The sequence below is a fragment of the Brassica napus genome, chromosome C3 (genome assembly GCF_020379485.1).
Source record: "Brassica napus cultivar Da-Ae chromosome C3, Da-Ae, whole genome shotgun sequence".
Classification (NCBI taxonomy): Eukaryota; Viridiplantae; Streptophyta; class Magnoliopsida; order Brassicales; family Brassicaceae; genus Brassica; species Brassica napus.
The window spans coordinates 38,394,515-38,419,796 of record NC_063446.1 but is presented as its reverse complement, the minus strand read 5'-3'; the positions used below and the strand labels follow the sequence as shown (position 1 = coordinate 38,419,796).

Sequence of the window (25,282 nt, the reverse complement as noted above, 5' to 3'; positions counted from 1 at the left end):
AAGAGAATAAAATGATTTAGAGAAAATTAGAACACAGAATGAGAGATTATGGTGAGATTAGTTTAGAATCATGATTAAGAGAGTATAAACTTAGAGAGAGAAACTCAGAACTTGATGATTATATTAATGATCAGAGAGTACAATATATATAGAGAGACAATAAAGGGATGAGGGTTTCAGAATGGACACTATTACAAAGGATAATGTCTTGCTTTAGTTCAAACTATCCAATGATCTTCTTCCTTAGATATAAAGCACCTTTTTCTTTTATCCAGCCCTTTACAGCCTGTCTTATGCTCCCTTATCCTTATCTCAACGGTCTGATCCCTAAGAGGAGTGAACGAGCTTTCCTTTATCATCCAAAGTTACATGAGTAACTTTGGTTTAACCGTGGTCGAAGTTACTCGCCCAAGAGTGTACGGCCAAAGTACAGCCTGTACGGACGCCTCACCCAATCTCGTTCTTCTCCATCATACTCAACTCCTCATGTCTTCTCTTCACATAGTGATCTCATCTCAACAGTGTGACGATCTAAAAAAGAAGATACTTAGTTCTTGTCCGATAATCCCACATGGTGGATCTATGAGATGAAAGGATTCCGAATTAAATTAACGATCCAAAAACTCGTTTGAAACTCGCTCTTAGGTACATCATATGATCACTCTTATCTCGGTTAATCTCTTCTCCATTAACAACTCCGGCTCCTTCAGTCACCGGAGTAAGCACCTTCAAGGCGGCTAGCTCGGATTTTGAAGGCTCTCTTTTGATGGCGAAACCGACTCTCCGACCATTGCAATACATGTTCCATAAAGGTGTTGTAAGAAGAGAAAAAGAAGAAGAATAATGATGTGAATGATATCCCTCGTTATTGTTTGAATCAAGAGCGATTATTAATTAGCACGCCTCCTTGCATTTCATGGGCTAATACCTCGGTTGGGACGGTGAGCTCTAAGAGGATAATTATTGGATTTAGGGTTTTGGAGTTCGTTGCTTGGATGCAAAAGTTTACTTTGCCACGGCGGAAACCAAAGATTGTTCCGGTGAAAGAGGAGACTTGTGTGGTAGTGGAAGAGGTTCGTGGTTTGATTTGGTGGTGGGATTTGTCTTCTTGATTATCATTTGGATCTACGAGCGTGCAGTAGCAAGAGGGTATGAGAACTTGGACGATGGTGCAAAGGAGCCGCCATGAACGGACTTGTTTATGGCATTCTACGTTTGCGGTTGTAGTGGTTGCTGCGAGGCGGCGACGGTGAGGGGTTTGTGGGAAAGAACATGTTTTTTTTAAGTTGTGGGATGTGAGAATCTATGATCATGTATTTATGTGTGTGTTAGGGTTTAAATGACAAGTGGATGAATAGATAGACAAATGGTAGTGAGACGTCCAAATTTACACAAAAAAAAAGAAAAGAAAGAGAAATGGTCCTGAAAAGAAAATGATAATGTGCTCTTGTTGGTTTTTTCCTCTGATTTAGAAATAATATGCAAAAAAAAAAAAAAAAACAATTTCAATCGATTTTTGTATATTTAAATTGTCTAAAATGGTATTGGTTAAATATTATTGTCGTTGTCATATTATAAAGCGAACAATTATACATATACGTACTTATATATATATATATATGATATATGCGCTTGAACAACTAAAATATGTAGTTAATATTTTTTAAAGTAATCTAGGTCGGATTAAAGAATGAAAAGTTTCAGAAATATTGTTGGCTCTACTCTTGATCTATGATAATTTTACGTATTGTATAGTACTATCATATATGAATATTGATGTTTTTGTTACATGATTAATGAAATTAATTTTAGTTTTAAAAATTTAAATTCATGCAGCGGAGTGTATATATTGATTCACTTGAGTCATTTGCTGGCTAGAAAAGAATGACACGGTGGCATAGGAAACTTCCGTACAGCCACAGTGGACATGACCAATCATTGGATCATTATTCGTCATTTTACCTTATTTATATTAAGGTACTATAAGTTTTTTGTTAATCGATATAGTTTATGACTTTATCAATGCAACTGATAATTATGCTCGTGCATACGTGAACAATAATATTGCTAATAGTATTAGTAAACGAGGATCAGTAAGTTTTCTCGTATATGTATACACTACAACTACAAGAAAACAACGCCAACTCCCACAAAAGTTTATGAGAAAGTGAATTATCAGTAGATTTACTTGGTTTTTGTGAGAAATTGCCGAAAAAATATCAATTGTATCAGAAAGTTCTCGGTAAATTCCGATGAACAGACCTTGTCGAAATTATGTCGGTTCATATTGTCGAAATTTTGTGGGTATAAAAGAAAAAGTTTCCGAGAACTGTCAAAAATTTGCCAAAGAATTTGACGGTAAACCATCGTAATAGTTTCCGAGACGAGATCGATGACAATCGGTGCCACTAATTTCTCGGTATGTGATAGTTTCGTTGGCTTTCGAGTTCATTCATTTCTTAAATCTCCCTTCTCCAATAAGTTTCTATATGGAAACTGTTGTATTTTAGCTCAGGTTTGTATCTCTTCTCGTTCTTACTCTCGACTCTCTTTTTCTCTGTTTTTGTTTCTCTGTTTTGTTGTTCGGACTTGTGTCTTCTTCTTCTTCCACTTACAACTTGATTCTCTTCGTCTTATTTCGTTGTTCTTATTCTGACTGATTCATCTTCTTCACTTGCAGGACTTACTCAAGGAATCAACTCTCAACAGAAACATAAATTTGTTTGGCAGATCTGACGGGTTTGGGGATGTTTGTTGATGGAGGAAACCGGCGGCTCTGTTGTAGGAATGGGTTGGCTTGCAAAATTGTCTCCTCCACCACGAACTATTCTCCTCACCAGGATTGTAGCAGCGTTGATTCCGGCGTCGGCTAGAGCTTCACGATGGCAGATCTGGTGGACGACGACATTTTCTTCTTTGGTGGCTAAGGTCTTGTATCCGGTTTTGTCTTGGTTTTTTAAATTCCAATTTTGTAAACCGCTTCTAATCTCCAATAAGGGTGGTATATATGTATTAGTATTATATATAGTTATACACACATGTTTTTTTTTAACATATATATACACATGTATATGTTGCCACAGTCATGGTTAGGAAACTAAACCGGGACTTTGGTGTGGTTTAGTTGAGCTAGGCTTCGGCTCGGCTCCGATATATAACTTTTTGATTTTTTTTTTTGGATTTGTCGGCAAGTTCTCGGAGATCACCGTCAACATTTTGACAACACTGTTTGTCGATGATAACATAGTCGGAAACGCCTCGTCTCTTTCCGACAACCATTTTCGAGATTAATCCGAGAGAAGAATTTCATCGCTAAGTTTCCAACAAACTGACAATGAACGTCATTTTCCGATGCTCAAACTCCGACCAATTATTGATTGTCGGAAACGTCTCGGAAATCATGAACTCCGACGAATTCCCAATAAATTTTACTGTCGGCATAGAGACTTTTTCTTGTAGTGATTATATCCACACTTTTGTTATAGACATCTTTGTGTAGTTCTATAACCTTTTCTAACATCTTTTTTTTGGTAATCCTTTTCTAACATCATCATTCACATTAAAGCGGATACAAGAATTACTATAACAAATTTACAACAATGATATGCTAGATTAACCATAACCACTTTTGATGGCATGAATACATACATAACTTATCCTTACCAATAAACATTTATAACGAATAATCTCCTGCATATTGATGTAAGATTCCCATTGAGGGATTAAAATTTGTTATATATTTATGTTATATATTTGAGGTTAATTTAACTCAGTTTTAATACGCCAATCCTAAATGAACAAACAAAAACTTATAAATAAACGACAAAGACAAATAAGGCGTCTAGTCGAACATCAACGAGGATTGATCATATGGGGATAAACTTGCTACCGATTTCGTGGCTCATTATTGGCCCAATATATTCCCCTTGGTTCCCACTAAAATTTGGACAATATACGAAACACCATATGTTATATACGTAAACGATAAAAAAATATATACACCTTTCGTTTCAATAATTTATCTCCGCGTTGGAGCATTTGCATCTATATTTTTTCCTTTTGCAACGATGCATGTTGGAGAATTCTGTCGTTTGCGCTTTTTCATATATATTTTTGCTAGCTTTCTTCTTTCCACCCAATAAGCATTAAGACTTTAAAAATTTGGATTGTTACAAACGAAATGACAACACAATGTATCATTGTCCCAATTTATAAGACTGTCCAAGAACCTATTTTGGATTTTCTTATCCTTTTGGTACTATATCTTTTGGTTTTCTCCTCTAAAATGACGCCACCAAACAAGTACACGAAAAAAAAACGAAATCGAACACGCATTAATTAAGCAACATTAGGGTCAAGGGACCACGTTTAAGACCATTTTTCATCAATCTGCTGTGAAAATTACGGTACATTATAAATTATTACGATACATTGTTAATTTTCAAAAAAATTACGATACATTGTAAAAAAAAAACTCAAAGAATAACTAGTGGTGTGTCCGCGCTATGCGGGTTGTCTACATTTTTATGTTTTTGTTTGTTGTATTTCTTTTGTAAATATATTTTGTTTTTTAAGGTATTATTTTGAGTTGATATATTTTGTGTCGAAATGTGGTCATTTTTATGTTTGTGATTTGTCGTTAGGCAAATATGGTTGAAGCTAAGTATCTATCTATCTATAACAATAAAGTCATCTCTCCTAATGTTGCCCCCATCATCGAAGAGGAGAGGGTTTTTTTTGGACATGTGGCTTCTCCCAATCCCCTATATATTAAAAGAGAAGCATTACAATATTTGAGGTAGCCATGTGTCATTACCACAATGAGTCTTAGAATCCTTAGAAAAATATGTTGGTCCATCTAAATATATAATAAGTTTTTTATAAACTAACCATAAATTCGTTATTAATGATTTTCATTCTTTCTTTAAATAAAAATTACAGAAATGCCTAATATGGCTAATATATATATGAAAATTAATGATTTTGAATAATAAAGATGTGATAAAAATTAGTGTATTCTCTATCATATTTGTTTACTTTAAATTAATAAAATAAATTAAACAACTACATTAACCATGTAATAAAAATTTAAATTTTTTTGTATATGTTATATTTTGATTTTCTTAAACGACTATAAATTAGTATAACTATTAAAAGTCTCACATTCAATTTTTTGCGATCCATGGTTCAAAGGTTTTTGTTATGATAAAATATAAATGATTACAAAATTATATAAGTAAGAAGTCTCATTTAATAAATATTAAGTGTAAAAGATATATATATATATATATATATATTAAAATTAAACTATATACCATCTAAAATATATAAATATTTTAATTTCGAAATTTGCTTTTAACAAATATCTTGGTAAAAGTTATTGAAAAAATATTGACAATTTAATATTTAAATTTTAAACTTAGCTTAATTTTTTAAAAATTACTAAAACTATTAATAACACAATTAAAATTTTTTTATCAGTTATTTAAAGTTTTTGTTATAAAAAATACAAATGATAAAATAATCATATGAGTAGAAATCATCATTTAATATATATCAATACTAAAAATACATACTATATATGTTAACATTAATTAAATTTAATTATATACAATATAAAATAGAAAAAGTAATTGTTTGGATTAATGAAATGTATTTATGTGTTCACATAAATTTAATTATATATGTAATAGTTACTGAATTTTTAATTATTCAATATATATTTATTATTTTATAAATATATTAAAGAACATATAATACATAAAAATAGTATATATAATGTTCGTCCCGCGCAAGACGCGGATCTTAACCTAGTTCTTCATAAACGTTTTCCGTACACAGATTTTTGACGGGCCAATCAGTTTTTGTTTATATCATACCGTGTTTTATATTTGGGCTTATATTCTGTTAGTGTGTTCAGGCCCAATGTATTGTAGGTTTGAACATATTATGAGATCAAAGCCGTCGTTTTCTTTCAGATGAAGCTTCCGAAGAACTTCATGTAACACTTTCAGTTTTCATTTATTTTCTCCTTTAATCCGAGCATTTACAAGCTTCATCCCACTCTAAAGCATTTAATCGAGCTTAGCATCTTCATACATAAGTCGGAAGCTCTCCAATAAATTTGCATGCTTCCAGCGATGAACAGGTCCACCTTTACGAAATCGAGAAGGAAATTCTCTGCTAATTACCAACTCCAACAATGGCGTATTCCTTCACTCTGATTTGAAAGCTGACCGCTGTTCAAACACAAATGATATCCGTCTTCTGAGGCTAGGAATGTGAAGAGAGGCGACGATCTGATGGGTGTTGACATGCTACTCACGGGAGAGAAGGTGATCACTGCCGTATTCTGTTAATCCTTTTGAGGATACCAGTTATTCTGATTGTGTAATATTTTAATGCTTATGCAAGGATCTGAGAGTGCGAACGCCTCAACAATTTTAGAGACCGTTTCAGTGAAGGCCCTGTTTTTGAGAGGTTAAGAGCTCCCATTTTATGTTTTCCTCTCGGCTCAAACCGCCGCCGATGGACCGCGCCGAGATGACCGATGGAGGTTGGGTGGTGGAAAGAACATGAAGTAATTTGTATCTTAATTGGTTCGGTGATATGCATAAACTAAAAAGGTAACGGTTACACGACCATTATTTCCTTATTACTCATATGGATTTTTAATCTGCATTTACTTTTGCTCTAGATTTAGTGTCTTACAATTATCTATATTGCTATTGGGTTAGAGTCCGGTCACAACAAAACTGTTTAACTGGTTTAGTTGCTTATCTTGCTGAGAAACCTTTGGTAGCTCAGTTTATAGATATGAAGATCGTTAGAAACATTAGTGCAAACCTTAAGGCTTTTATAGGGGAGATGGCAAATAGAGAAGTTCCCCGAGACAGTTAGCATAATGATAAATGAACTAACAAGAGAAGCTTACTGATAATTGATTCATTTTCTATGCAGCATTGACACTTACCTCGCAAGAGAAGAACTGTACTCTAGCCTCTGTCTCCTATAAGAAACATTCTATAATCAACTGATGATCCCACTCAATGGTTGCATAATATTCTAAATTCATTTTCATCACCAAATATTTGATTTTTCTTTAACAGCTATCCATATGTCCAGGAGGAGCTTGCTATCTGTGAGGATATAGATCATATAGATCTGCAAGGTCTCAAAGATATACTCTGGCTTCTGTGGGTAGTACATATTGGAGGCAAAACTTTTCCTCATATAAAGAAAGCTGATTGTCTGGTACTTTTATGTTTTTAGCTTCATTCAGTTTTAGATACAAGCTGTGATGGCACAATAGTTATCTTGCCTATTAATTTTTCAGGAAGAATTGGGTGGGTGATCCAAAAGAATATCGAATCTGTCATAACTGTGAGATATTTCCAAGATACAAATTTTGACTGGTAAAGATTTATAGGGTTCATGAACTTTTGAAGTCAGGTATTCAGGAACTTATAAGCAAAAGGTGAAGTTCAAGACCGTGAAAATTTGGTGTATTTAGTATAAGATGGAATTATATTTTTTCCTTTGGACATATTCCAAGACACGGTCTGAGTCTAGACAACAATGAACAAAATAATGAGTCATTCACAATCATTGCATAATTGTTCATACCCTGTGTCTAAAACGGTTACAAGTATTTTCAAAGTGAATGGTCTCTCAAGATTTGATTCTAGGCTGGTTTAGTATGCAATCAAGCAGGGTGGAAGCCTTTGGAATATATTTATTTTTGTGTGTTTGAGTTTTGTTACTGAAATAATTAGGTTATTAACTTATTCACTGATTTGTTGAAATCATCTTTTGTGACTTTTTTTTTACTTTTGTGATATTGTTCGAGAGTTTCTCGAAAATTTTGTTTCTTGAGTTGTTGGAATGGTGATAAACACAATGGAATAGATCTTAGGTGAGAGTTAAATGATAATTTGCATTTAACAACTGATTTTGATAGCTTTTTTAATTTTCCTTTCAACCAAATGAGATTTTAGAATATAGTTTTCTTCTTCGCTTGGCTATGAATCAAATGTCTTTTTTTCTTGTTCTTTTTTTTTGCTGACTTGGTAAATGAGAAACCTATTGGACCAAATCCAGACACGGACGCCTTGAAAAAATGAAAGTACAAACTCAGCTTCTCATCGATAAATTACTTCACAAGCAAACACAAGCAGTTCCAATAAAATTGAATTTTAAAACTCTTCCTTCTTAGTTAACAAACTAGAGAGGACGTGATTTATTAAAACCAAAATGGAGCCACCAAATTTATTAAAACGAGAACCTATCTTCTGATTTCTTGATGATCAAGCAAATATATAGTCTATCAATTTGACCTAAGTCATTTCAAACACATTAAAAAGTAACATAATCCATTTGGTAAGGAATTATACATCAATGATCATTTACATGAAATGCATAACGTCCACAACGAAACCGTTTCATCCTAAACGGATCCCCATAAAAACATCTGGTTTATCAACATATTGGTTGAGTTGATTGGAATTCAGCCTTAATGATTAACTTAAAGAAGAGAGACACAAATATTATCACAACTTACTGACATAAGATAAATTTCATTACACAAATACGAAATACGGCCAACCACTAATCTAAAACATTACACCAAAAATTACTAAATACAACAACAAGTGTGACAAAAAAAACAAACCACGTTAATAGACATGAAAAAATGAGTGGAAACAAAAAAAAATAGTTACATAGTAATTCAACAAAATAACTACGGCTTAAAATACATTTACATGAAACATAACATCGAGCTTCAAATGGAGAATTACCCCAAATTTAGCCCAAATAAATAAATATGTTTTTGTGCCCTATCACCTCCTTCATCAGTCAACCCAAATCGCCTGCAATCTAAGCTCCAAAATCCACATGCAATTCGCTTCTATATTGAGGAAAATTAAAACAATTACCACTAACCACTAATACAACAGCCATAACTGAAGCAAACGAAAGAAAATGTATAAGATATAAATACTTATCCTTTTTTGCCACATGCTATTTGTCTTCTTCACTACACACTCAAATAGTACGAGAGCCTATCATTTTCTCCTCGGCATTTCCAACCACGACAACCATACGACTGTAAAACTATGGAAGTACACATCTATTGACCTAAAATAAACCTATAATTATCTCATTATAGTAAATTTACAATTCAAAAATCAGTAACAAAACAATATGAAGACCAGCGTTGGAAATTTAGAAACAGAAATCTCCCTTTTCTACTAAGATGCTTTTGAAGATTTAGTACATTAATTACATAACGCGACCTCTCCTAAAACAAATTGCTAATTTACTATTTAGTAAAAACAACTATATATCCTAATGAACAACGAAAAGAAAGAATACCCAACAACTACAAAACACAATAACATAATCTATGTTTTCTAGAAACCCGTATCGACCATCAAAATGTAACATCTCCCAACAACATCATATGAAGCAGATAAAAGAACAGACACATACGATGCAGGAGCTTATCCATAGATACTGGTGATTCCAGGATTACAAACAATTTTAAACTCATTAGAGAATAAAACATACGAACCCGGCGCGTAGCGCCGGAATACCACTAATAACTTATTAAAAACTGTGTATTCTTGGGGACAATGGAATCAATAAACACCTTAAAGGAAACAAAACACAATTATGAATTAAAAAAAATTTTAAACCCCCTTTTTATATTGTAAAAATGTTTGAAATCATACATGTGTTTTCCTGCATACTGGACAACTTATGTTCCTCAAAACCATTCATTCATGCAGTGAAAATGGAAATTATTACCGCAAGTAAGAGAGCATATATTGTTTCCATAGTTGTAATTTTTGAAGCATATAGTGCATGTACCGTTTTCTTGTGTTGTCATCGGAATCCTAATAGTTCCCTCAAGATCTGCGATTACAAGATGGATGTCTAGTATTGTAGTTGCGTATGGGTTGTTGTATGTGATGGAAGAGTAAAATAAAAATCAGCAGTTATGTTATTGTTGCTGGATGTCAGTTCATTTATGATGTATTGGCTAATCTCATGAGTATGAAATGTGGAGTCATGATTGTGAATCTCATGGTACGTTAACATGAAATCCATGCTTTTGGTTGTTGAGTCATTTAAATTACCTTGATTGCCAGTAATAGATGAAAGCCATAAAGAAATGATAGATTGATGGGTGGTGGATCTATGTATGAAGCCTTGGAGTGTTCGCCATAGATTCGGTCTTGAAGGTCTTTTTGGTGCGAGAGGTTGTAAGAAAGTAGTTGATTAATCATTTTTGTTTTGGTTTTGGAATTCAAATCGGGATGTTGTTTAAACTTTAATTTGTATGCATATATGTAGCTATTTCAAATCATTGGTTCAAATTTTTGGATTGTTCATTATGATATGGCTTAAAATGTTTATCATGATACATCTGATGCATGTTAGACCATCCATATTTGTCAATAGCTAGATGTTCCTCCATAAATCTTGTATGCAAATAATCAAAAGGAATGTTCTTATATATGGGGATTTTTTTTAATGAGTTTTCTTGTTTATAAAAATGAAATAAGAAAACGTTGTCATGTTGTTTTTAGAAGAAAAAAGTTGATTACGCAATAATCAAAGAAGAAACTACTTTTGAAACTTAGGAAGAAACTACTTCATAAACTTGTTCTATTATACGCACAGATAATAACAGAGACAAATTTGGAAGATCTTACGATGCATAAATGCGAGAGTCCCATAAATCACTTTTATATGTGTTTTTGGAATATTTTTTGATTTCTTCATACCTCAAATTATTATAAAATTAGTTTTATTGTTTGATAATTATTTATATATTGATGTGATTTGTTTTTTATTTTTTGTCAAACATTTATTCTCACATTTTTCACTTTAGTTATTGTAATTCATTAGTGTTGTGTTTATTTGATTAACGGAAGCACAACATCATCGTTTTATTTGATTGATCATTTTTCGCAACAGTGAAGCTGAAATGAGAATAATGTGTATTTTTTTAAGTATTTTATATTTAATTTATATTCTCTTTATTTCATCTTTATGTAGTTTTCAATTGTGTTTTATTTTTAAAGATATTGTTAATATATGAGTTTCGATTTAGAGGTTGTCTTAGTTCATTGAAAACTGAAAGTGGATACATTTAAAATATTTGATTGGATTCAAAATTTATTTTTGCACTTTATATCACAATTTTTTGTGATTATTTAAAAAAAATATATGCTTCGCACAATATTTTTAATTTGTTTTATACATATTTTGTATTTATAATCAATGATTATTACATATTCTTAAAATTTATGTATTTTAAATTAAATTATTTACTTTTACTAACTTTTATTGTTTAAAAAAATAATAATTTCTAACTGATTTTCTAAATATTTGTTTAGATTATGTAATAATCATTGATTATGGTTCCACTGTTTTGTTGCTTATTAATTTCTCAGAGCTTTCGCTTTGTTACTAAAATAGAAAATAATACATGAGATACTTTCTTATATTTGTTAGAATGAGTTCAATAAAACATAGAAAAATATCTCTGGTTTTTTTTCTTCTTAATGTTCTTTATTTATCTTTGAAATTTCTATATTTTTGTATTATATTTATTTTCATTAAAAATTATTGGTTATATATTGTTGCTTTTTAGTTTTAAAACTTTTTAAATTTATGTTTTGATTATGATTGATCCTTGGTTGTGATTTGCGACTATTGTTTTCTTATTAATTTATCTAAACTTGATTTTGGCAACTAAAAAAATGTGAAAAGTCACTTTTTGGTTAAATTTGGTTTAATGAAACGTAAAAATAATATAATAAAGGAATTATTTATTATTTTCAAATATTTTGGATTATATTATGTAAATTCACTAAAATTTTATTTGTTGAAAGAAAATGATTTCAATTTTGTGGAAGGAAAATGAAATATTGAGTAGAAAATGGATTGCTAGTTGTTTTAATAAAATTTGATATAAATAAGAAGAATATAAAATTTTTGAGGATAATTTATTAATTTAAAGAAAATGATAATGAGGTGTCAAAATTTTGTTTTCTTAATGTTCTTAATCTATCTTTGAAATTTTGTACTTTTATATTATATTAATTTTGAAATGGTATGTGTCTGAACAGCCGTTTTGCTTATCATTCTTGTAATTTAAATACAGGAAACATTATTTTAGGATATAGATTAACCAAAATTACATGAGAGCTCTTTGGATGTTCATTATCGTTCTTGTCAAAAAGGATGTTAAGTTTTGATAGCTACCCAATTCTATGGCAGAGTCATATTTTAAAACTTCAGAGGTGTTCGTTTACTAATGCAAATAATCGTCTCAAAATCTAAGATCCAATATTGGAGGTGTATCAGGTCTAATGGTGGTGCGCTCAAGAAATCATCTTTACTTCTGTCTTCCTTACAGTGCTCTTTAAAAATGAATCTTTTGGTATTATTGATTGATAAGTCTCTAACTAAATCTCCAATCTATAGAAAACGCAAAAAAAAGAGATTTTTAAGACTGACGATTAACGTTTGTAGCCATGTTCATGATTTTAGCTCTTTTAGTCTCTTCTTATCTCCAACCAAGGATTTTACATTAAGCTCTGCATCAGACTTGTGTTTCCTCTTCCCTTTACTCTTTTCGTCTTCTTCCTTTTGTTGTTGTTCTTCTTCTTTGAGATTGGAGTAGGGTATCTCAGAAAATGTGGGTGGCTAGCTAATTCTCTAACTCTCTGAGTTTACAAAACACAGTGTATCATCAATCATGGAAGAATGAACAATCGTGATTTCAGATCATATTAATGGATGCTCAATAGTACCTGCAAAGTACTGTATAGATTATTCGAAAGCAGAGACAAAGTATGAGAAACAGAGTCAAACCCTTTAAGCAAAAGCATCGAATCATTGATGGTGAAGACTCTAAAGAAGTTTTAGTAGCCACGATCAAGTTTCCAGTGTCCTGTTAAACAAAGATGATTTGATAAACCAATTTTCATGACAGAGAAAAAAAGCCATGCTTTCTCTAGATCAAGCTTCCACTTATATCAATCTTAAAAGAGAGAGAGCCATTTTTTTAAAGATGGGAACACTTGCCTGATCAAAAGCAGGGTATATGTAATCTGTGATATGAATTTCTACATGTTATCAATTTCCCTGTTAAGATCAAACACCAAAAAATGTCAAATTCAGTTGACAGAAACATAAATATAAAGCATCCGAGAACACAAGATTGCTGCTAGAGCAGTACCATTCAATAATGCCATGAATCCAATAAGATAAAACCCGAAAGCTTATATGAATGGATAATCAAGAACAATAAGTCTAACCCAAAACACAGGTAGGTTAAACAGTTAACAGGTGAAGGATTCAAAAAAGTAGATACTTGCTCATTATAAGAGGAGTGTTAAAGATACATACTGGAAAATCTCAGTGGAAATATCCTTTTTCGAGTATGTTTTTGCTTCGAAAGACGTTCCATCAGTGAAGCTGATGGAGACAGAGGTGAGAGTCGGAAATTATTGTTACTCCGTGTAACGTTGAAACCACTGAGCGTCTACATGGAACTTTCACTGAGACGATGTCGGAAAGTGTCGATGCGGCTTGCATTGGTGGTTCCTTGGATACGCGTAAACTACATGCCAAGAATAAACAAAAAAAATTACACATTCAGGGTTATGAAAACGCAATTGGCAATCATAAGAAAAGATAAAGTGGTCGGATTTACCTGCTCATCGAGAAGAAACATGTCCACACTCATGAGCTCTCCACCTTTCCTGACATTTCTAGCTCCCCATAACCTGAGGTGACGGACCTCTGCCATGTTTGAGCACCAACCTGCTTTCAGGTTGGCGAGAAGAACATAAGAAGGTAACATATTTGAAACTGATGCGTAAGATAGTATTGGCATGAGGAGATATCTGAACGGTGTAGGTATTCATCAATTCCTGAAGACCTATTTATAGATCAAGGCTGTATTTGTTACACACCGTTTGCGAGCCTGAATAAATGAGAAAGAGTGGGAGAAAAGGAGGAATAGTCTTTAATGATGGAATTAAAGCAAAAGTTTAAGAGAGGGAGAAGACGTTACATGTAAAGATTGGAGACAATGGCTTACATACGAAATAACAAAGCATTCGGCGTCGAAGAAGAATAGGCAACTCAACATACCCTAACCTAAGCGGGCCACACCGATGAAAAGTAGGAAGGGCTCAAACAAAATTTATAAACCCATCATAGACTTGCAATAAACGACCTAATAATACATAAAGAATAAGAAATCTTCCATAACATGCCATGTGTCGCAAAATGGAGATAAGAGAGATGAGGTGACAGCATGTCGAACGTTTCTCTTCAACTTTATTATTATAAATAAATAAATAGATAATCATATGTTAAATTAATTAACACTTTTTTATATTTAAGGGTTTAGAGTTTGTATAGTCTAGGGTTTGTTTAGTTAGTAAATTCTTAGGCTTGTATTAAATAATTATGGTAAAACCTTAAATGTTGAAACATGAGTGTTGATGGAATATGATGATTTAAGTTTCATAAAAAAAATTGGTACATTTATTTTTTTAACCAATAAAAATAAGTGTATTCAAGAAATTATCCCGTTGGTTTTAATTAAATATAGTTTTGATTGCATACATAATGTGATCAGTTATAAATGTTTAGTTACATTAAAAGGGGAAAGATTTTTTTTTTTTAAATAGGTATTGCATCATAAGGAAAATCGTGGAATATATCATAAATAAAAACCATAGTCTTTAAATATTATAGGAGATGAATCTGTAAATATTGTTGAGACAGAAAGACTCCTAAAAACAGTCTTATGTTTTAATAGTATTGATAGTCTATTTTCCAATAATAATATCATTGCAGAAATTATACTGCACATGCCATGAATATGAGAGTGTATTTTATTTGCCATACTCAAAAAAAAAACCTTAGCGACTATATATTCAAGAAAATAAAATATATTTTCTCTACAGATCTCAATAACTAAGCATTGTGATTTTTTCCTCGTCAGTGATCGTGTCACCAATTTCAAAAAGTACAGATTGGAAAAGAAGAAAAGGGCAATAGCATATCCGTCGAATGCGCGGAGATATAACTAAATTATATTGAACTCTGTGAGGAATTTCAACCTTACAAGCACATAGTCACATGTATACAAATTAACCAAGTAGTGCAAAGATGTAGATGAGGATTGGTTGGGCTGTTACTATTACTGTAAAATTTAGCTGTGAAATTTGCGTTGTAAGTGTCTTAGTTGTAGTTGTAAGTTTTTTTTTTTTGTAAGTTGTAGTCGTAGTTGTAAGTTTATTAAAGTAGACTTTTGCTTGGTTTTTTTTGCTGTAGTTACGGTTGATGTAAGATATCAGCTGTAGTTTTTAAAATAAAACATAATTGGTAAGATATTATATCTGTAAGTTTTGGGCTGTTGTTATTTTAATATAATATGTAAAGACTTTTATTTTATTAAAACTAATAGTTTACAGAATTCCTCTAAAATAAAATAAAAACCATCTATTTATACGTATGTTAGATAAGCTAATGGGGCGTGCCTTAATGATTTTACCAAATAATTATTATTGATGCATTAATCATAAGCTAATGGGGCGTGCATTTCTTTGAGTTTTCGTTTTGTTTTTAATTAATAATTTATATATTTTATTTATGAGTGTTCTTCTTTACAGCCCATATAATAAGGATGTAGGAATTTGGTCTAGAACAAATGAAAAGCTTTATTTTTTTTTCTGTATCTTAAAAAAAATAAAGTTACATTTTGATTGGTAATAATTTGCGAAAGTTGCTGTAAAGAAGCCAAATCACTAAGTTAAACCCTACCAATCATAAACCCATAAACTCAAACTGAAAACACATCAACCCATAGAACGAATCATCACTCTCTCCTCAAGCTCTCAGCTCTCACACCTTCGGGCATGATGGCTACTCTCTTGGCGTGAACCGCACAAAGATTTGTGTCTTCAAACAATCTAATGAGGTAAGCTTGAGCCACTTCTCTTGGAGTGCTGCCACGTCGCTGCTCTGGAAATGCAGATCTGTTTTGAAATCTTGTGCGGTTACATACTCCCAAAATTTCTTATCATTTTTATATTATTACTTATAATTTGTTTTAATTATGAAATTAATTTTTTTCTCTTTTAAAAGAGTGTCAGCTATTAGAAACTTGACACCTGTAAAATTAGTATAACCAGAGGTTCTAAAAATTTCTTAAATGAGAACCAAATTCTCTTATTTTTTTTTTAATTTTTAATTTGTCAGATACCTTTCCTTTTTGCATTGTTGGAGGTGCTCTTACGAACCAATCGCTGGAACAGAAGCTTGAGATTAAAAATCAATGCAGTCTCTATGCTATATTTTGCATCATTCTTTTTTTTATGTGTCTTTTTTGAACATAGCTTTCATATTTAAATTGCAGAAAGGGAACAAAAAATTACATGCAATAAGCCAATGTTTTTTAGAGCCCAAGAACCAAGTACTTATAAGCCCAAACAAACACAACACACATTAGAGAAAGAAGGACCAGTAAACCCAATAACCATAACAAATAGAAGGTGGAGAGGCGGTGATCACGAAGAGGATGAAGACGATCACGAAGCGGAGAGAGTCGATTACGAGAGCCGGTCAAGTTTAAGAAGTTAAGTCAACCATCGTTGCATGAGGCTTGATGACCTTGCGGGATTGGTGTCTCTGAAAGAAAGGATTTTTTTCTTTAATCTGCCAATCGACGAGACGAATGATGGCGTCTGGAGGGAGATAGATGTATCGATACAGTCGTTTCTCTACGTCCATGTACAGTAGATGCAAGTCTGCCAACAAAGACAAATGAGGATCCCTGAAGGCGAGCGGCAGCTTATTGACTGAAGCTGAGTCATGACGCGGTCCCACGATCTCTGAGGATGGATTCCACATCGCTGAGCCAGTGGTTCCCAAATGCTCCAAACAAAGTTACAGTCAAAGAAAAGGTGATTTTGGCTCTCAGTAGACAGGTTGCAAAGCATACAATTTCGATTCGTTTGAAATCCCCAGCCAAGAATCCTATCCTTAGTTGGGCATCTGCTTAAGACAAATAACCATGATAGGAAGTTGTGTCTAGGAATCCCACCTTTGTTCCACACTTTTGAAGACCAAAGTACTAGGATTCCTTCATCACAAAGCTTTTCATAGATTAGGCCTATATTGTATGATTTACTTTGTTTCCCATCTACTTCCCATTAATAATAATCCTCTGACTCATTGCGATGTGTAGTAGTTAGCAAGACATGTATGTTTACTAGAGCCTCTGATCTTGCAGGAGGGATGCGCCAGCGATTGTCTTGATAGAGCGATGCAAGTGTTGCTTATGGTGGAATTCCCAACCCCGAGTTGCTATTAATACTCAGGTACGATTGTAGGCAACCATACTCTGACAAATTATCACTCCAAAACCGACATGAATGACCATTCTGAACCCTCACTTTGATCCAACTGTACATGGAGCGACTCAGCTTTAGAAGCTTGTTGACCTGCCAAGAGAAACGTTTATGCGGAGCGGTGGTCCAAAGGTTATTTAACCATCCATCCAAAACCTCCTCCTTAAACTAGGCCACCCAAACCGATCCCGCTTGGAAGAATAGTAGCCAAATCAACTTGAGACAACATGCCTTATTCTAGATCCTAAAGTTTTTTTATTCCCAACCCTTCTTCTCTTTTTGATTTATTGACTACCTCCCAGGAGACCCTAGCTGCAGAGTGCTCCTCAATGTCACCCTTCCACAGGAATACACCACATAAGGAGATTATACGCTTTACACAAGCCTGAGGAAGAATGAAGGTTGAGCACCTGAAGGTTGTTATGCCAGTGATAACAGTTTTTATGAGGAGGAGACATCTAACAAAGGACAGTGATTTAGCGCTCCAAGATGACAATTGTTCTTTATCTGCTGGAGGAGGACTTCACAATTTAGGAAAAAGAGCTTTTTAATGCATAATGGAACCCCCAAGTAACGAACTGGTAGCGTGCCCATTGGCATGCCTGTTGAGAATTGGATCAGGTGTGTTTCATGAGTTGATAGGCCAGATGCGAAGAATGATGACTTTTGGACACTGACAGCAAGGCCTGATCTTAATTCGAACTCTCGTAGAACCTGGAGGACAGCCTGAACCGAGCTAAGAGACCCATCTATAAAGATTAGCAAGTCATCCGCAAAGCTTAAGTGGGTGAGTTTGGAGGTCTGCAGTTGAGGTGGTAGTTGAATTTCATTTCCTGAGCAGCATGGTTCAACATAAGAGAGAGAGTGTTCATGGCTATAACAAAGAGGTTGGGGATAGGGGATCACCATGTCTTAGCCGTGGGTGCCTTTGAAGTAGCTATTCACAAATCCATTGTAGTCGACAATGAAGTTCGTTGTACAAACACAAGCCTTGAGCCATGATAGCATTAGCAGAGGAAGCTTGGAGAGAAGAGAACAAGAAGGACCATGACAAGGTATCAAAATCCTTAGCTATATCGACCTTGATGGTTATTCTGTTAAACTGATTGTTCTTGTGCTACCCTTGAACCAGTTCTCATGCCAGTGAAGTGTTCTCAACAAGCAATCTCCCTTTTACAAAAGCGGTCTGATTGGGGACAATAAGCTCAGATAAGATGGGTTTTAATCTCTTGAACAGAAGCCTTGAGATCACCTTATATATGGTATTCAGACATGCGATCGGTCGGTAATCAGTTATCAAGGAGGCTCCCGGGTGTTAGGAATCAAGGATAGGATAATGGCGTTTGTGGAGGCTGGTAGGAAGGAGTAGAAGAAGAAATTCTGAATAGCTTCAGTCACCTCAGAACCCACAATGCTCCAGGAAGATTTATAGAACCCAGACGTAAGTCCATCAGGTCCCGGCGCCTTGTTCTGATTAAGTTTAAAGTGCACTGATTTTATTTCTTCTGTTGTAGGGATTGTCGTCATCTGGGCCGGCTGAGTTGCAGTACAGGTAAACGCTGATGGGGACAAAAACCAATGAGTAATGGAGACTAGTCCAATAACATGCACATGAGTAGGTCCCAAAATTGTTTGGAAGTGAGAGACAACAAGAAGACTCATCTGAGTAGGATCAGAGATGATAGCGCCTGAGGCGAGTAGAAATGATCAAATGAAGTTGAAGTTCATCCTTGTCTGCACCATCCTAAAGAAGTAAATGACATTCTGATCCCTTTCCCTCAACCAACTAACTCTTGATTGTTGCTTGAAATATTCTCTATTCCCCACAGGAAGTTCCATATCTGAAGCGCCTCCTTCACCATTTTAAACAGATGAACTGATGGAGAATTAAGAGCTTGTACCTGCACATCTAAAAGCACACGGTTAGTTTCACTCACTCTCACTCACTCTCACTTGAATTTGTGAAAAATTGTGAAAAATTCTCTCGATTTAAGTGTTTCAAGTCTCCCTTTATCTGTTTTTATTTCCAGTAAAGCGCTGTGAGGTTCCAGACAGTGTTTCTGGCCTGTGTCCACGCATCAAGCATCACTTGGTGAAAGCTCGGGTGTTTAGTGAGGTAATTACATAATTTGAAAGGCTGGTTTCCTGAAGCTGGGATTTTTGTGGCTAGGTATAAGGTGCAAGTGCAGTGGTCGGAGATGAGGTTAGGGTGAAAGAAGGTTGAGATGTTAGGGAAAAGGTTGCAGACAGGGTTGTTGATCAGAAGTCGGTATAGTTTCTTAGCAATTGGGTCTTCAGGTTGGTGGTTGGTCCAAGTGAACAAAGAGCCCTGGTAACGAAGGCCATATAAACCCATTTGAGTAAAGTAGTCCTGAAGCTATATCATATCAGGAGTGAGAGAGTTGACTTCAGAGAGGAAATGTTCTGCAGGGTGAATAATTTGGTTGACGTCTCCACCTAGAACCCATGGAACCGTGTCCAACGAGAAGCAGTGATAGAGATTGAAAAGCTCTACCCATAGGTTTGTACGTTTTGTCCTCTCCTTTGAGACGTATATTGTTGTGAAGACAAACGGGAGGGAACCAAGGAGCTTTACTTCACACGTAAGCGCTTGTCTAGATTGCTGTAAGACACGAACATCAACAGAGTCTTTCCAAATTAGGATAATTCGACCATCATCATCCTCTGAGTGATTAGAGGTAAACTTCCAGCCTCTGCATGTTTTGTTCTATCACATAGTGCAGGTTATAGTCTATAATGTGTGTTTACAAAATAGTACCAAAAAAGGGCTGATAGGTAGATAACCAATTAGAGAATGACTTATGCTTGTCCGGATCATTTAGACCTCGGACATTCCAAAAAATAATTTACTATACTTAGGAATTAGTCACTGGTCTCTTCTTGGTGAAGAGAACCATTAGAAACTGGATTGGAAAAAGTGTTTGAGAAATAGTTTACAAAAGAAGAAGAAGAGGGTGGCAGAGTTAGGGGAAGGATCGAAGGAGGAATGGAAGAGAAGTAGGAAAGTTGGGCTAAAAAGGATGGGAGTGGCTTTTGATCAGGGTCAAGCCGAGTGTGTTTAAGAAAGGGTGTAGAGAAAGTTTCAGGTGAGCTTTGAGGGGATGGGATAATAGCATAAGATATGGAAGGAGGGAGATTTGTATTTGAGGGCTTAGTGGGAATAAGTTCAAAGGTGAAAGGAGGATTTGAAGGTGAAGGGTTAGCAGGGGAGGATTTATAAAAAACAAAAGATAAGGGATGAGAGGAAGCCAAAGCAGAGGGTGGGGGCGGGGGGACAGGCCGAATAACAGGCGGGGGGAGCAGTAGAAGAAGAGGAGGGAGGGTTATTGTTATCCTTAGGATGAACCACATTTTTTCCTTTTTGAGAAGGTGAAAATGGTTTTTTTTGTGGTTTCTTCACAGATACCTGATATTAGGAGTTTTCAAGGCTCCTAAGACAAATGTTGTAGTATAGTGATTGTCGAACCAGTTCTGAGGGATATCAAAGCACTGAGAATGCAAGTACTCATTTAATCTAAGTGCAACCAATGATTTAGATGGGTTTTAAGCTATGACTAAAACTAGAAAGCAATAACAGAATGATACTTTCTTGACTAAGGGAAAAGAGAACTCATGGGCATAGGGATTAGACCTTGGGTGATCAAGTATCGAACTAAGGATGGCAAATGATCAATCAAACTATCAACCTTAAGCCTAGACACAATTCTAAACAAGCTCTATGTCTAGATGAATGCTCATTTGCTAACATATCTCAAACATCAAATGTCTTTGGTTGAATAATATGAAAGCAATCATTACTAACAAGTCTATTAGCTATCTTAGCATCTTTAACAACAAATGTCTTTGGCAAAGTATACTAAAAGCCTAGGAGAGTTGTCTCAGGCATTTCATCAAACACCTTTCGGGTGGGAAATGCCTATTGATCAACTTTTGAGTGGCCAACTCAGAAGATGCATTAGGAATACTCTACTAGCAAGGAACAAGAATGATCTACACTAAAACATCATAGAACTAACCTAATCACCCTTAATCTCCCTAACCCATGAATTCAAAAGGTGATTACTCACTAATCTCCATGATTCCTCTTAAACCCATATTGGATTTCAGATTAATCATGTAGAGAAATAGATAAGAAATCAACAATAACACAAGAACATAACAATCAAAATCCAAGAGATAAACTTCTCAAGAGAGTTTTTGTGTATTTCTCAATAGATCCAAAGATAATCTGCCTCCTGGCTACAAAAGATGTTTAAAACATAGATTTTAGAAATGTAAAACGTCCAAAATAAATTGCAAAAAGGTCCTTGAGAAGTCATGATTTTCGGCAGCAAAATAACGCGGAGCGACTTGCAGGTGTCGCTCCGGAAGGTCGCTCCAGGGCCGATTTTTGGTGTCTCCGGGCGAGAGGTCCCGAGCGACTTTGGTGTGTCGCTCCAACGGGTCGCTCTGGATCGGGAGCGACCTTGATAGGTCGCTCTGAGAGGTCGCTCCAGGGTCATCTAAGACTGTTTGGAGTGACGAGAACGCGAGCGACTTCATGGCGTCGCTTTAGGAGGTCGCTCCGAGAGGGGTGTGAGATGCGAGCGACCTCGGCGCGTCGCTCTGGGCAAGTCGCTTCACGGGGTGAGTATGGCGAGCGACTTCACGGGGTCGCTCCAGCTAGGTCGCTCTGAGAGGTGCTTTGGAGCGACCTCATGACGTCGCTGCGGAACCTCGCTCCCATGCTCTGCTCGTCCAATGATCACATATTTCACCTCCTTTGAGCTCCAAATGCATCCAAATAGCCCCAAGAACTCCATGTGGCACTCCAACACCTGATAGAGACTCATGTATGCAAAATGTAACCTAAACATGACTAAATCCTAGTCTATATGATCAAAATGCACATGGATGAATGAATAAGATAATGGAAATATGCAAGATATCAACTCCTCCAAACTTGTTCTTTTACTTGTCCACAAGTGAACTTTCTAGAACTCATAGGGAGAGAGGTTTGAAGGTGGGAGCTCATAGCCAAAAGAAACACAACTAGTACTCGATTCAACATCTAATCCAGCATGAGCACACTCTCTTATTACACTTTAGCTTCTCTAGGCCTATCTCAACTCTTTTTGCCCTTACACTCATCATCAAGCATCCACACATTCAAATCAACCAATTCTCACATTCATTAAGCACAAAACATCAGGTGAATTCTTGCAAATAGTCAGTTGGTCCAAGTCATTTGGTTGGGTGAGGGAAGGCTTTTATTCAAGTGATTCAAGAGGTTCGAAACATAAAATCTTTAAGGTGGTTTACTCTCGAAACAAGTAGCCTTGACATTGCACATAATATATCTAAGAAAGGGTTCAACTCATGCATACAATGCTCAATCTCCATTGTTCTACCCTTTTCCCAAACATACAATTACACAATCATTCTCAAATGTCAAACCCAACTCACATCTCTCACCAAAAGATCCTAAGAACATTAACTCCTTCTCTTTGAAATCTACAAGGGATTTTTCACAACCTCAAAACATTACTTAGCTCCTAACAACTTTGCTAGCCCCCTTTTTCTTTCTTTTTCTTTTATTTTCATATTTTATGTTTTTTTTTTTATTATTTTTTTTTTTTTTTTTTTTAAATGGGGGCCAAGAATTTTCATAACTTGAGCTAGAGGTTTTTCTACTTATCCCAGTAAGACAATTCACTTAAACACAAAGAGTCATTTCTTTTCCTTTTTCATTGCTCCCAAATCATAATCACAACTCTCACCCCCCACCTATAGCTAGACAATAGAGTGCCCAATCTAGCAAGAATGAAGATCAAGCATTGTCGTTCCCGATACTCTCAACATTATGCACATGTAAGACTTTCCGAAGAGGGCCTCACTCATCAAACAATGAAAGCTTAAAAGAAGGGAAAGGTTTTGGGAGTGGTCTACCACTAGAGTTTGTCAAAATAAGATTGGCATAAAGGATGTGACAACTCAAGTGTGTATAGCCATGACTCAGTACGCAAGGGACCATGAGCAAGAAGCATTAAGTTCGTTCAGTTCAAATAAGGTCGTAGTTGGCTTCAAAGACTAAGTTTCAGCAATCAACAAGTTTCAGGAAGAGTCTTCAAAGCTCAAAGCATACAAGTGTTTTTGAGAGGTGCATAAGCTATTCAGTTGCAAAGTAATGTTCTTTACAAGGCATTTCAAATCATTGCTCCCAATGCAAGTAAATGCAACCTATATGCTCTAGACTCTCCTAGAAATGCCAATGATGCAAACTAAATGATTTTTTTAATGCAAATATATATGTATAATGCAATGCATGAGACTCAAAATCATCAAAGCAAACGTGATCAAATACTTGGTACCTCCCCAAAACTTAAATGACACAGTCTCTGTGTTGTCAAGGAGAGAGATACCCAAAAAGAGAAAACTAATATGCAAAAACGAAATGGTATATACAAGGGAAAGTAGTGGGTTACCTTCTATGGAGAATGAGTAGAGGGAGATGCTCCCTCCTCGTCGTCCTCAGGTGGTAACTCTTCAAGGTGCTCATCAGTAAGAGTGTCCATCTCTTCAATGTAGAAGGCTTGCCCGAACACAGTTGGTTTCTTCATTTTCTCCTTGATGTCAAAGTGGAGAACATGCCCTTTACCCAAATGGAGATCAATCGTGCCCTCTTTCACCTTAACAATTGCTCCTGCTGTAGCTAAGAATGGCCTTCCAAGAATCAATGGGTCCTGAGCCTCCTCACCCATCTCAAGCACCACAAAATCTGTAGGTATCTCATACCTTCCAATCTTCACAGGTAGGTCCTCTAAGATGCCCACAGGGTACTTCACTGAACGATCAGCTAACACCAGAGAGAGTTTACACTTCTTGTACTGAGTGAATCCAAGCTTCTTTGCAACAGACAAAGGCATCACGCTGACACTAGCTCCCAAATCGCAGAGACATTTCTCAAATACCATAGGTCCAAGAGCACAAGGTAGTGTGAAGCATCCTGGATCCTCTAACTTCTCTGGAACATCAAGCCTTTGGATGATGGCACTGCACTCATGGGTAAGAATCATCATGCTTTCCATTTCCTTCTTCTTTGCAGCTACAACATCTTTCAGGAACTTGTTGTATTGAGGAATCAACATGAAAGCATCGATGATGGGCATTGCAACCTGAGCTTCACTCATTTGCTTGTCAAACAAAGCCTTGTACTTCTCTAGCAGCTGCCTCTTGAATCTACCAGGGAATGGTAGTTTGGGTTCATAGGGAGGAGGAACAAAAGAATTCTCACTTGCTGGAGCAAGAACTTCACCATCCTTCACTGTTTTCTTCTCTTCCCCAACCTTTCCTTTACCCTTGGCTTCCACAATCTTCTCCAAGATTTCATCATTGATTTTCTCATCAACAATCACCACTTCATCATCTAAGTTGATGGCCACCTCCTCACCTAGTTTCTCAGCATCCCTGGTGAGGGTTGTAGGAGGTAACTGCTTACCACTCCTAAGGGTGATAGCTTTGGCCTCCTTGGGGTTTTGGTCAGATTTTCCAGGTAGAGATCCTTGCTGGCGAGTCTGGTGAGTGTTCATGGAAGCAAACTGATTCTCTAAATTCTTGACTGTAGAAGCAAGATGTGAGAACTTGTTGTTGAGCTCATTGTAGCTCCCATCAATCTTGGAATGAAGGTTTTTCAACTCATAACCAACATGCTTCTCACTTCTAGTCTGAGACTCCAAGATTTGTTTCAGCAGGGTGTCAGTGCTGCTCTCTTGAGGAGCAGAGGAACCAGATGAGGGGTTTTGCTGAGGTTGATAGCTGCCTTGCTGGTTGTT

The 25,282-nt window shown here is 35.4% G+C and overlaps 1 pseudogene; it reads right to left on the bottom strand.

Annotated features, from left to right (window-relative positions):
- Window positions 1-515: 515 nt before the first annotated feature.
- On the bottom strand, window positions 516-13,831 carry LOC106444829 (annotated as a pseudogene).
- Window positions 13,832-25,282: the final 11,451 nt, after the last annotated feature.